General features: G+C 33.1%; 1 protein-coding gene across 1 annotated transcript in view; it reads left to right on the top strand.

Moving 5' to 3' along the window:
* The window catches only part of LOC136832250 (irregular chiasm C-roughest protein-like), a 215,174-nt gene that overhangs the window by 192,032 nt on the left and 10,642 nt on the right, over positions 1-12,500 (top strand).

Below are 12,500 nucleotides of genomic sequence, written 5' to 3' on the forward strand. Positions count from 1 at the left end.
AATATTTTATTGAAAACAGAAACCTCGCAAAATTCAAATTCGATGACAAACACTTTCAAAAATGAACCTTAAAGCAAAAAGAAAAAAAAAATCTACGAGGATAAAACTCTGACGGTAAAAAAAAAGATAAAAGAACCTCCACGATTAAAAGAAAGAAAGAAAAAAAAAACCTGAAGAGCGAAAACTTTGATAACAGGGCATCAGCATTTGATTCGACCCAATGATCGAGTTCCAGCGAGGTTGATTAATTCTTTTTTCCGAAAAAGTTTTGACTAATTTACTTCAGGAGATATTCTGTCCGCAGACGCTGTTCGTCCGGGATGGTGAGGGAGGGGATTTTGTCGTTGCGTAGGGGAGAAGATTCCCTTTGAATATTATTTGAATGAATGGAACAACGGAGATTCTCTTTAAATGTTATTCAAAGGAAATGGGAAAACGGAGATTCTTTTTGAAAATTATTCTAAGGAAATAGAACAACGGAGTTTCCCTTTGAATATTGCTTAAACGAAATGGAATAACGGAGCTTCCCTTTGAACATTATCTAAAGGAAATGAATAAAAAACGGAGATTCTCTTTGAATATTATTTTTAAAATTTAAAGGAACAACGGAGATTCTCTTTGAATATTGCTTAAATAAAATGGAATAACGGAGCTTCCCTTTGAACATTATCTAAAGAATAAAATGGAATAACGGAGCTTCCCTTTGAACATTATCTAAAGGAAAGGAATAAAAGACGGAGATTCTCTTTGAATGTTATTATTTTTAAAATTTAATGGAACAACGGAGATTCCCTTTTAATATCATCTAAAGGAATTGAATAAAATACGGATACTCCGCTGAATATCATCTAAAGGAAGTGAATAATATTAATAAGGGGAGAAGATTCCCTTTGAATATTATTTGAATGAAATGGAACGACGAAGATTCCCGTTAACTATCTTGTAAAGGAAATATATAAAAAACGGAGATTCACTTTAAATATTATTCAATTCAAATGTGAAAAACTGAGATTCCCTTTGAATATTATTGAAAGGAAATATGAAAAAACAGAGATTACCTTTTAATATTATTTAAATGAAATGTAACAGCGGAGTTTCCCTTTAAATATTACCAAATGAAAATGTGAAAAAACTGAGATTCCTTTAAATATTATCTAAATGAAATGTGAGAAAACGAAGAATCCCTTTAAATATTATCTAAAGGAAATTAATAAAAAAAATGAGATTCCCTTTGAATGTTTCAATGAAGTGGAACAACGGAGATTCCCTTTGAATATTATTTAAATGAATAAGTAACGGAATTTCCCTTAGAATATTATTTAAAGGAAGTGTGAAAAAACGGCGATTCCCTTTGAATATTAAAGGAAGTGTGAAAAAACGGCGATTCCCTTTGAATATTATTTAGATGAATAAAAAACGGAGATTCCTATAAATATTAAAGGGATTGAATAAAAAATGGAGATTCCCTTAGGATATTGTTCAAAAGGAAATAAAAAAAAATGCGCCGAAGTTTCTTCGGTGCAATCGAGTTGTCTGTACAACGCATAATGCTGTATAAAATTATTCTACGACCGTCCAGTGGCTCAGTCGCTCCCGAGATGCGGTCAAGTTAAGGTGTGTCGCACGCCTCCTGAAAGTGCTGCCAGACGCACAATCCACGGCTGAATTTAATCTTAAATAAAAGGAAAACTACTGAGGCTAGAGGGTTGCAGTTTGGTATGTTTGATAATTAGAGGGTGCATGATCAACAAACCAGTTTGCAGCCCTCTAGCCTCAGTAGTTTTTAAGATCTGAGGGCGGACAGAATAAGTGCGGATGGACAGACGAAGCCGTTACAATAGTTATCTTTTGCAGAAAACTAAAACGGAGATTCCCTTTAAATACTATTTAAAGGAAATGGGTGAAAACTGAGATTTCTTTTAATAATATTTAAAGGAAATGGGGTAAAACGGACATTCCCTTTAAATATTATTCAAAAGAAATGGGAAAAAAGTAAGATTCCCTTTAATAATATTTAAAGAAATTTGGAAATAAACGGAGATTCCTTTTGAATACTTTTGAAGAAAATGGGGAAAAATACGGAGATTCCCTTAGTATATTACTTGAAGACGATAGGAAAAAAACGGAGATTCCCTTTGAATATTATTTAAAACATGCGCAGAAGAAACGGTGATCCCCATTGAATATTATTTAGAGGAAATGAGAAAAATCGGAGATTCCCTTAGAAAATTGATTAAAGGAAATAAAAAAAAACCTAGGTGTAGAAGGGAAATTGATTTTACTCTGTGCTGTCTATGAGGTATTCAGAAATGTAATTGCACATTTTCCTTCAGTATTAATTTTTTTTTTTTACTTTTTTGGGTAATGAGATGCTAATTACGATTCATATTATCACAGTCTTCATTACAGTAAGATTTATCCGTATTAATTAAATATTTTAATATCAGAGCTTTACAATTTAGGAACAGGAAAACAATTACTATTTTTTAATTAAAAAAATGTTCATAAAAGCCATAACTTTTTTTTATAAAAACAAAAGTTAACCATGAAATTATCGTCATTTGTTAAAAAGTTATCAGTGGATAATGAGATGATAATTTCTTTTTTCATATCAATGTCCTGCTATCGGTGGCTGGCCCTCATAGGGTGGCAGAAAATTAGAATTTTGGGCTGGGTGTTGCCTGTCCTTGAGGGGGTGGAAGCTCGGACCCCGGCGGTGAGGGGGCTCAGGGCGCGTTGACCTTCTATTCGCCAAGTTCAAGAACTATTTCCATACTACAGAAGAAGTTCCTGTGTTCTCCAGGTCGTTCCGAAGTCATCTCATTTCCGAATTAAAATATCATTACAAGTGAAAATCGTTTTAAAGTTTCCCCAGAACCCCGCTCTCCCCTTACTCCCTCCCTCCCCAAAAAAAGGGGCAGTGCCATCAAGGTCCCCTTGTCTCCCAGATTTTCAATTTCTTCATCTGATACTTTTGTCGCCTTCGCATGCATGGCTAGTCCTTGTCAGTAAGGGTTAAGGATTAGCATTAGCATTAGAGTGTCAAGTTTACCCCGTCCACAAACGAGTTTCTCTCTCTCTCTCTCTCTCTCTCTCTCTCTCTCTCTATCTATATATATATATATATATATATATATATATATATATATATATATATATATATATATATATATATATATATATATATATATACTATATACTGTATATATACATATATTTAAATTATCCACTTTCGTTCAAAATACATGCAAAATGGATATTCTCTCTCTCTCTCTCTCTCTCTCTCTCTCTCTCTCTCTCTCTCTCTCTGGGCAAATATATTTAACATACGATTATGATCCTCTCCGTACTTTCAACCTAAAAGGCGATATTATCACTTAGTTGTCTGTACAGATTCCTAGTTGTTTTTATTCTACTGCTCTAGTTCATGCCTAGAATTACTTAGTCTATCTTTCCTCATATTTCTGTTTCTTTGTGAAGGGCAGCATCAATATTTCAAGAAATGGCAGTATATTAGGAATTTCAGTAAACGTATTTTGATAGGCTTAAATATGGCTGATGGCTTTTATTATTAAATTTTACTGAGATGTTTGTCCAAAGAAAACAGTGGCAGACTATTATAGTTCTGCTTTAACTCCACATATTTATCTTCCTTTTGACTTGACCACCGACAGGAAACTCTTTTTTGTTATTCTATGGACACCTCTGGGCTTTAGAGTCTCCTCCCTCTGTTCGTAATTCCGCTCCTTCCTTATCGTCTCTTCCTCATCTTCCTTGACATAACAAATTCCTTCTCTTCCTACGTAATTTACAGACACTATTTGCAGTTGCTATATCCTCTTATTGCTCCTGGCTTTACCTCCACCATCACCTCCTCCTCTTCCTCCTCCTCCTAACTGCGCTGTCAGCTCCTGATGCTCCTCCCACTCCCTCCTGATTCTTTATCATCTCCATCACTTCCTTTTCTTTCACTTCCTCCTGACTTAACCACCGCCATTAAATCTTCCTGCCCCTCTTCACTTTAATGCCACTTCCTCATTTGTGGTCTTCAACTCCTTTCTTCCTTTGCACATGATTGTTATTTGCCTACTCAGAGCGCCATTCCTCTCTCTCTCTCTCTCTCTCTCCTTCTTCTTCTTCTTCTTCATCTGTACATTATTAATTGCCTACTCTGATATCTCTCTCTCTCTTCTACTTCTTCTTTTTCTTCCTTTGGACATTATTATTTGCCTACTCTGAGCTCCTACCCCCCTCTCTCTCTCTCTCTCTCTCTCTCTCTCTCTCTCCTCTCTCTCTCTCTCTCTCTCTCTCTCTCTCTCTCTCTCTCTCTCTCTCTTCTTCTTCTTCTTCTTCTTCTTCTTCTTCTTCTTCTTCTTCTTCTACTTCTTCTTCCTTTGGACATTATTATTTGCCTACTCTGAGCTCCTCCCCCCTCTCTCTCTCTCTCTCTCTCTCTCTCTCTCTCTCTCTCTCTCTCTCTCTCTCTCTCTCTCTCTCTCTCTCAGCTTAGGTATGCCGCCCCCCTAGTGTGGGCTTTACTAAAAGGGTCATCGAGGCGTAAACAATTTATTCTGAACATTCCGTCCTATGATTTATTCAAATTTTAAATGGGTAGTCTTCCTGTTTTATCTCTGGAATCGTTCGGTGCTGGAGTTGGGGAGTATTTTATGACCTTTCTTTCTTTTTCTCTCTTTCTCCTCTTTTATTTTATTATTTTTGTTTTTTACTTTCCATGACATTTTCTGTTTCTTCTATTTCATCCTTTTTTCTTTTTCGTCTTTTAGTTGGTTTCAAGTTTTCTTTTTCATATTTTCTTCCATCTTCTCTAATTTGGTTGCCATTTTCTTATTTTGGTTTTCTAGTGTCCATGAAGTTTTCTGTTTCTTTTATTTCAAAGTTTTCTTGTCATTGTTTATCTTTTCTTCTTGTGGCAAGTTTCAAGTTTTCTTTCCATATTTTCTTTCATTCTTTATTTCTTCCTCTCTTATATTTTTTCTTGTTTCCGTGAAATTTTCTGTTTCTTCTATATCAAAGTTTTGTTGTCATTCTTTATCTTTCTGACTTCTAGTAGGTTTCAAGTTTCATTTTCATATTTTGTATATATTTTTTTCTGTATCATTTTTCGTCGCTTCGCTGCCTTCCCTAAGATTTTCTTTCGTTTTTGCTATCTAATTTATTTCCTTTTTCGGTATTCGCGTCCATTTCTGTTTTGTGACTGTAATTAACCACTCGTTTTTTTATATATTTTTTTTTATTAAAATTCCTTCTTTTTTTTCTTTATTTCGCAGATGCCGATTAATTTTTCAATTTTGGTTTTCATCGTTTCGTCTGTCATTTTTTCTCCCTACTTTCTTCGAGTCTTCAAGACTTGTCCTATTTTCGTGTCTCACGAGAAACAAGTCCCTCACTGAAGTCATTCTTCATATAAGAAGTATTTTGGGCTGCTGCCAGCAGTGGCGGAAGTTAATTTACTTTGTCTCGACAAATTACATAATTACTGAAGTGTCATTTATCTCGTTGCGTTATACCATTCTTCAAAGGACCCCTGTCCCCCCCCCCAGTAATGATACATATATTCATATAAAAAAATTCGGAACTGTATATCGTTGCAGTTTCTACATATTATGTAGGATGTTTTTATAACATTATTCAGTTTATTGGATTTTTCTTTTTTTTTTTAAATTCTTTGCAGTATTTGACATGGTTTTTATTGCGACATATTGCAAATTATGCATCATTACGGCAGTATAGCTTTCTGGTGATATTAAGCACAGAATATCGAGCAAGAGTAAAGTTTTTACTGTGTTGCTTGATATTATACTTGAAGGTTACAATTATTGTGACTCTACGGGTAAGAGATTTATATAAGTATATTATTTCTCTAGTTTAGTCAAATATAAAAAAAGTAAAACAAAAATCATTATTCTTGCCCACACCTCTCTCTCTCTCTCTCTCTCTCTCTCTCTCTCTCTCTCTCTCTCTCTCTCTCTCTCTCTCTCTCTCTCTCTCTATATATATATATATATATATATATATATATATATATATATATATATATATATATATATATATACACATAAATATGTATGCATATATATATATATGTATGTATATATGTATATGTATATACTGTATATATATATATATATATATATATATATATATATATATATATATATATATATATATTTATTACATATTATATATTTATTTATTTATTACATGTACATAAATATACGCACCTACAATCTCTTCCTGGATACACTCTTTCCACGGTTCTTTATACCCCAGTCTATGAATATTTTATCGGAGATCGATAATTTATTAAGGCGTCTTACCACCTTTTTCAGATAGAATGTCCGGGCGAAAAATGCTCCTTGTGTAATAAGACATCGATTTGAATGTCAACGCCGAACTACCATCGGAAATCAATGAAATGAATATATTCTCGCACGCTGGTTGTTGAAAAAGAAGCTACTTGTAGAGACTTTTTGACTTGCATATATATATTATATATATATATATATATATATATATATATATATATATATATATATATATATATATATGTATATATATATATATATATATATATATATATATATATATATATATATATATATATATATATATATATATATATATATATACACATATAATATATATATATGTGTGTAGATGCACACACACATACATATATATATATATATATATATATATATATATATATATATATATATATATATATATATATATATATATATATATACATACATACATATATGCACAAACACATGCATACATTTATATACAGATACGGTCTTCATATTTGTATTTTTAATTCGTCTTGGGTTTTGCATTCGACACCTAGATATGATATATTTTTATTGCTAATAAATAAATAATCAAATATATATATATATGTATATATACATATGATATATATATATATATATGATATATATACATATATATGTAGAGAGAGAGAGAGAGAGAGAGAGAGAGAGAGAGAGAGAGAGAGAGAGAGATTTCGACAGCACGACAAACAGACGAGCTGCCTTCTCTGAATTTGCGAATATTTAAAAAAGAGAGAGTTGAATGTAGCTACTCCTAACATGACCATCATGAAAAATTTGTACAGGAAAAGGCACAACTCATGTCGGAAATAAAACAAAACCTCTCCCAACCTTTCAGAACCTCTTGTGTACCCGCAACCCCGAAACTTTCCAAACCTCTTATGCACCTGCACCCAACCCTTTCACTTGTTAATTCAAATTACGACCAAGTAAAAGTCTCTGGCAGTTTTCAGTAACCAACAAAACAGCAACCATAAAAAAGTTCCCGGGCCATTCAAGTTTGCAATAAGCCTAACATCAAGTTAGGTAACTTAGTTAGGGTCTTCTCTCTCTCTCTCTCTCTCTCTCTCTCTCTCTCTCTCTCTCTCTCTCTCTCTCTCTCTCTCTCTCCCCTGTTCCCCGGAATAATTGAGGGGTAAAGTGAGTGCGAATGTTGGGCCGAGCGAAGGTCAGATGATAATGAACTTAATTTAATTTTTTTTTCCTCATGGAATTACGAGTAATTGACGACTACGAAAGTAGATCATGTTTATGGGTTATTTGAAAAAATTACGAATAGTTGGAATTGTGGAAATTAATATGCATAAAGACATAAGTTAGTTTCACTTAAGATAAATCGTTTGAATTTTACCAAGATGTAATTATAATTAGAATTTTCACTCGAGACTAAATCATTTCAATTTTATCAAGATGTAAGAGTAATTAGAATTACTGAAAATTAGCTAAATGAAGAAGGAAAGAAGCTAAAAAGAAGTTACGGATAATAATGATATTAAAGTATGATGGAAAATCCTAGCTGACAATAAAATAACTAGAGGCTTTGGCGTTGAAAAATAAATATTGAAATATTCTGTACTTAAACCTGTGTATATTTAACAACGAAATTTGCGGAAAAATATATAAAACTCCAAATATCACAAAACACCATTCGTTTTAAAGAATTCTTCAGTGCAGGTTGAACCCTAACCTAACTTAACCTAACAAAGTTCACGCTTATTAAAAACGAGAACAAGATAAAGCGGAATGGAAAATGAGTGAGGCTTCGCCAGAACTCTCTCTCTCTCTCTCTCTCTCTCTCTCTCACACACAAGTTTAGTGAAATTTCCACATATATCTCCCATCAGATAATTGCTCTCTCTCTCTCTCTCTCTCTCTCTCTCTCTCTCTCTCTCTCTCTCTCTCTCTCTCTCTCTCGAGTTAACATGTTGGAAGAAGAAGTACAGTTTCTTATTGCAGAACTTGACCGAAAAGTCACAGGTTCTGTAGAAAGTCTAGTCAATTGTTCTCTGAAATAAGCTGAAAAGGGAACGAATTTTGAATTTCAAAGCCAGTTCTCTATTCTTATTAGCTGTCCTTGTCTTTTTAGTCATTATTTCATTCCCTTCCTGATTTTATACGGTCGTTTCTTTGCCCTTTTGCATTATATATGCGAGTTTGGCGTATTGTCTTTATTATTCGTCAACTAATCTTTTCCCTTCTAGGATGAGGTTTAAGTTTGCCATTGCCAGTGTCCTTCCAGTTCTGTGATGGTTGTAATAGGTAAGGAGTTATTTTGTGACGACTCTCCATTACCAAATAACGTATTAATACAACGAAGTCCTTGATCCCCAATTCTCAGCATTCAATAAGTATTGACTGCACCTTTGCCTATTATGGCGCGAATACAATTGCCAGAACATTACCCTAAATTCTGCTATCTGTTGCCTTTAGATTTGCAGGGGATGGTTTGCCAGTGCAAATGCACTTGAGTTAATGCGTATCGTATTATAAATTATTATTTCTTGGAAATTTGTAGCCCTCTTAGTGGTAGGAACCAACCCAGACTGCGTTATGTAAGATTTTCTGTAATGATTTTTTTATTACGTTTTACATCTGCATTTATGAAAACTGAAGCATTTATATATATATATATATATATATATATATATATATATATATATATATATATATATATATATATATATATACATATATATATATATATATATATATATATATATATATATATATATATATATATATATATATATATATATGTATATATATATATATATATATATATATATATATATATATATATATATATATATACATATATATATATATATATATATATATATGTGTGTGTATCTGCTTGTTAGCAAGCAACACAAAAAAATGTATTGCTCACAGGACAAAGAATATGAAAACGAGAAACAGAGACGTAGAAAAAGTATTCATCGCGCTGAAGCATCTGGTAGCGGTATTTATCAATCCATAAAGTCCAATCGTTTGGCGAAACAAAAAACAAAAGCCGATAATGAACCGCTTACCGATGGATGAAAAAAAAAAGTGAAAAAAAATTCTTTTGTATTGTGTATCGGCCTCATGATTAAGCTGCGTTGGCTGTTAAGTTTTCATGATTCTGCGTCTTTGTTTCATATTGTTTCGCGAGGGTATTTTCCATAAATATACACCTAATAAAAAATACACTTTTGGAAATATATTGTTAGTGTATTTTTTTTCATAAATATACTCCTCATAAAAAAATTATCGTTTCGGAAAAAAATGGTTCGTGTTTCCTATTTGATCGTGTATTTTTGATAATTATACGGTATACCTAATAAACAAAATTACCCAGTTTAGAAAAAAAAGGTTTGATTTTCTTATTTTTTCATGTAATTTTTATATGATTATACACCTGATGAAAAAAATACCCATTCTGAAAAAAAAATGGTTCGTGTTTCTTATTGCTTCGTGTATTTTTTGTATATATATATGTGCACCTAATGAGAAAATTACTAATTTTGAAAGAAAAATGGTTGGTGTTTCGTATATTTTTCGTTAGTTTTGGTGTCATTATAGAATATAGACGAATAAAAAAAAAGTTTTTCAAAATTTTCTGTTTTATATATTTACTGTTGTTGTCCCATGGTTCGTTTTTCCTATTGTTTCGTGTATTTTTTTTATACATACCTAATGAGAAAATTACTCGTTTTAAAAAAAAAATGACTGGTGTTTCGTATTTTTTTCGTCAGTTTTGGTGTCATTATGGAGTATAGACGAATTAAAAAAAATTTTCACATTTTCTGTTTTATATATTTACTGTTGTTATACCATCCCCCAAAATCCACATTTCGGTCCGAAATTCTTTTGTCTATTTATTTTTACGTCATTCTGTCTCCCTCAACCATAAACCCTTTAAAAAGGATTTTCTCTCTCTCTCTCTCTCTCTCTCTCTCTCTCTCTCTCTCTCTCTCTCTCTCTCTCTCTCTCTTTGTTTACTCTCTCTCTCTTTGTTTACCTGTTTTTTTCTTGCATTTCTTATTCCTTCACCTTTATTAAAAAGGATTTATTTTGTCCCGCTCTTGTTTTCCTGTTTTTTTTTTTTTTTTGTTTATTTCAGTTCCTATTCCTTCCCATTTGTTAAAAAGGACTTCTTTTTTTCTCTCTCGTGTTTTCCTTTTTTTTTTTTTTTTTTTTGCATTTCCTTTTTATTCCCATGGCATCTCAGTACCTCGGTCTCTACACCCTAAAAAACGAAACAGTTCACTTGTTACCAGAGAAAAAAAAAAATTCAGTTTTGGTTCGACCCTGAAATACACCGAAGCCCATGCCTTGTTATTTATATCTGTTGACAGGAAAATGTGCGTAAATAGATCTAAAGGTTTTGCGAACGCAATTCCACCGGACTAAAATAACAGCTTTTGCCCTCTCTCTCTCTCTCTCTCTCTCTCTCTCTCTCTCTCTCTCTCTCTCTCTCTCTCTCTCTCTCCTTCTTCTTCTTCTGGCTATCTCTGGGCTTGAACGACATTCTCTCTCTCACCATATCTCTTCCCTCTTTTTCGGTTTACCTCTGGGCTTGAACGACATACGGCCTCTCTCTCTTTCTCTCTCTCTCTCTCTCTCTCTCTTCTTCTTCTTCTTCTTCTTCTTCTTCTTTTTCGGGCTATCTCTGGGCTTGAACGACATTCTCTCTCTCTCTCTCTCTCTCTCTCTCTCTTTCTCTCTCTCTCTCTCTCTCTCTCTCTCTCTCCATTTTTCTCGACGTGGGTATAATTCCGCAGCGTTTATACACTCCACAGCAATTTATATGCGGCGGTATATTAGACTAATGTCATGGTAATCATGGGTCGGAGGTCGCTTTGGGAGTCCATAGCCTTTCCTGGCAGTTCATTCAAAGGATATGCATACAGAATCACAGAATCATTACGTATTCGGCAGAATGGAAAATCTCTCGTGCATGAGAGAGAGAGAGAGAGAGAGAGAGAGAGAGAGAGAGAGAGAGAGAGAGAGAGAGAGAGAGAGAGAGCCGTGGCACACAGAATTTCAGTATTGAGGACATACGGTATTGTTTGAGTGTGACAATAGAGAATAAGGGAGAGAAGTTCAGAATCATTTGAACTTCTTAAGAGAGAGAGAGAGAGAGAACGTTTATTCACTATAAAAATATAAGCAGTAGAAAAATGATAACTACTGAATTTCTTATATATTATTGATCAGGTTATTACTTTTTTTTTTTTGCTCTAAACTCCTAAAAAGCAATTCCCATGACATTAAGAAATATGGAATCCTATCTTTTCCGATGTTAGGGATAAAGCTGTTACTAACATTTCCCCAACTGTTCCCCTTGAGTGCCGCACAAGCAGTAACAGATTCACAAGCATTTCTTGCCACAGAACCTCCCTCTGACGCGCAAGTGTATCAAAGCATTCAAGCATTTTCTTGACAAAACAATATTACGTTAGGCGTCAGTTCCCCCTATTTCTGTCTAACCATTCTTTTTTTTTTTTTTTAGTGTTCTTCCAGCAGCATGGAGTATATATTGGACTTGGCTTGACAGTCCCAATGTTCCCTGCATTGTAAAAAAAAAAAAAAAAAAAAAAAAAAAAATAGGTGTTTCGCAATTAAACGCCACAGTCAGACAATACCAGGCATCTCTGGAGTAATTATTCTTTGACGTATAGATCATTGAGGGAAAGATTATTCATATCATAATTTTGATTTGCACGTAGCTCCATGATGTATTTTTGTATGTATATATATATATATATATATATATATATATATATATATATATATATATATATATATATATATATATATATATATATATATATATATATATATGAATGACTGAGACAGGTATGACTGCATGCGACTACTAATCTGCTATCTCAAAGAAAATTCAGTTGGAATGTTTAAATCAATTATGAAATATGCACAGCATTCCACTTCTGGGAAACGAAAGATATGAAAAACCTGTCAAAACCAATCGGCCCTCTGGTGAGCGAAAGTTTTGTCGTTTCCTAACCGAACCTGTTACCTCTGAACTTAGTGATGTTTTGCTATTCTGTTAAAAATGCGCCCATGTATCAAAACGTGTTTTAAATGCGCATTTTTTTCTGAAGTGTGTTAGTGCTTTCTTATTTTTTCTGAAGCGTA

Source organism: Macrobrachium rosenbergii, chromosome 49 (assembly GCF_040412425.1).
Source record: "Macrobrachium rosenbergii isolate ZJJX-2024 chromosome 49, ASM4041242v1, whole genome shotgun sequence".
In the NCBI taxonomy this organism is placed as follows: Eukaryota; Metazoa; Arthropoda; class Malacostraca; order Decapoda; family Palaemonidae; genus Macrobrachium; species Macrobrachium rosenbergii.